Below are 2,500 nucleotides of genomic sequence, written 5' to 3'. Positions count from 1 at the left end.
ACAGAAATGTAAATAAATATAAACACAGTCAGTATTTTATTGAGTGTTAAGTTAATGCGGTGAATTGGACTCAAACAGTGAAGGAGTTGTGCAGGACTGGATCAGAGTCACTAAACCTGCCAACACAATTCATTCACCGTCTCAGTCGTGTCCCCACACACCTCCCATCTTTCTCTCTCTCACAAACACACACACACACCACCTTAATCCCCCGAAGGTAGAATTACAGATGAGTGACAACTGGAGAGAGAGAGAGAGAGAGAGAGAGAGAGAGAGAGAGAGAGAGAGAGAGAGAGAGAGAGAGAGAGAGAGAGAGAGAGAGAGAGAGAGAGAGAGAGAGAGAGAGAGAGAGAGAGAGAGAGAGAGAGAGAGAGAGAGAGAGTAACTGAACCACAGTTCATATACGTTGCAGGACAGATCACTCTACTCTATCTCTCTATCGGAGAAACAAACAATAGCTGCTTTCAGACACAAATATGTACATATCCAACAGATAAAGAAAAATATATATATTACCTCTGAGTTAGTATTTTCTCATGAGGAAATGTAAATTACCTTATGCGTGAGGCTTAGAAAGTCGATATTTCTCCCAACACGTGAGTGGTGGTGTTGAAGACGCTTCGGTCTGCATTTGCATGTCATTGAGTGGCACCCTAGTTGATAATTAGCCTATTGTCTTTTGTTCGCTGAATGGTTAAAAAATATTTGCATGTTGGCACTGCTTTTCATGTCTTTCTGTATACACTGCTAACTAACCCTTCATGTCCCATGCAGGTTTATGGCCTATTTGCACTTAGATAAACGCTACAGGATAGGTCTTATCATAACCTTAAAAGTATGCATCATACAATAAATTACAATAAATGAGTTCACTGCTGCACGCGTATACAGAAAATGATTTTTTTACTATGAATATTTACAACAGTTAGCTGAACATTATAGGGTCCTGGCCTTCCCTGATCCTTCCCTGCCGTCGATGCAAGTTAAACAGCAAAAACTCTCTTCCTCCGGTAACGCAGTCGTTCGCGACGCCTTTCTTCTTCGTCGTTTCTAACTCGTGCTCCAATCTTTCCTCGATGCTTCGGATGTTGTGGATGCAACTGAATAAATGATGCATGCAGGACAAAGTTGCGTTTCTTCAATATCCTAGTTGCTTTCTATGGATTTGTGTCGTTCAGTTCTTGTACTGTGAGGGTGTGTGATACCTGCATCCTGTGGTGCTCAGGTGTGAAGCTCCAGGTGGATATCTGTTACAGCACATTCTCCAGCTGGAGCCGCGACCGTGCAGAATGCATTATGCATCTACGGCGTGTTTAGCGGACCTGTTACACAGAATCATCCGGACACGTCCTCCTAGGAAACCGTTTCGAAAAGGGCAGACCAGATCACTCGTTGATCATGATCTGGTGAATCCATTCGCCGCACTAGGTCAATGTTAAGTAGTCATCGTATAGGTGTGTAGGTTTAAAGGAGTTTCAATAGATACTATGGTCTCATTTTGTGGTCACCGGAAAACAATGTCAATGAACAAACTTACAATTAAATTGTATATTGCGTCGCATTTTGCAAAGACAAGGACAAAATGTGAGGATAAAAGCGACAGCGTGACAGCTGGCCTGCACTCTGCGTTTAAATCAATCGGATATTGAAACAGTAAAACTCCCAAGCACCTAGCTAAAGAGATTGTTTATTGTAGGTAACGGATGTGGAACGGTTTGAGTGTTTTAACATTGGAAGACGTGGTTTCCTGAGGCAGCAGGTCACCCCTCGTGGCGGCTGATTGGCCGCGGCAAAGAATGGATGATTACATGCATTTTGTCCTGGCCTTAAGGTTATGTTCTCACTCTGATTCCGGCTTCATATCTGCTTGTTAATGGACTCCAGAATGAATCTCCTTCTGGTCCTTTTATGGAAAACTATTCATTGTAGACATTTTCTACAAGTTCTCCTACAAGTTTTTCTACAAGTGTATATAAGGTGTTGAGAGATGACGTGTAACATATCCATGGCTATGTACACGGTCTGGGGACAGTCTGCGGTGGGTAGGGGGATCGCGTTTCAGAATGAGAAGTAGCAGTCCGATTCAATTATTTACTCATCTTCTTTTGTTTCCTTGGCCCTCGCCCACTAGGAAAGGAGAAACTTCCTGAGAAACAGCTCCAGACCAAATGCCAAAGTATAAATGGGAAGAGGTTACCTCCTGTGTGTGTGTGAATGTGTATGAGTAAATGTCGCAGGCGGGATTCACATCGCAATTATCCAAAGTGACAGAGAGCCTGTTGTTCACGCAGTATAGGCTGCATGTTGTCCGACATGCTGGGCCACGCCATTCATAGACAGGCCCTAATGCACTCTCTGTCTGAGAGAGAGGGAGAGAGATGGAGAGGGAGGGAGAGGGAGGGAGAGGGAGGGAGAGGGGGAGAGAGGGAGGGAGAGGGAGGGAGAGGGGGAGAGAGGGGGGAGAGAGGGGGAGAGAGGGAGGGAGAGAGAGGGAGAGGGA

The 2,500-nt window shown here is 44.6% G+C and overlaps 1 protein-coding gene across 1 annotated transcript in view; it reads left to right on the top strand.

Moving 5' to 3' along the window:
• Nucleotides 1–2,500, top strand: part of LOC115529101 (N-acetyltransferase 16) — a gene marked incomplete in the record, with an annotated part of 8,490 nt that overhangs the window by 4,089 nt on the left and 1,901 nt on the right.

Source organism: Gadus morhua, chromosome 17 (assembly GCF_902167405.1).
Source record: "Gadus morhua chromosome 17, gadMor3.0, whole genome shotgun sequence".
NCBI classification, from domain to species: domain Eukaryota; kingdom Metazoa; phylum Chordata; class Actinopteri; order Gadiformes; family Gadidae; genus Gadus; species Gadus morhua.
Note: the sequence above shows the minus strand (reverse complement) of the source record. Positions and strands in the feature narration are given on the sequence as shown.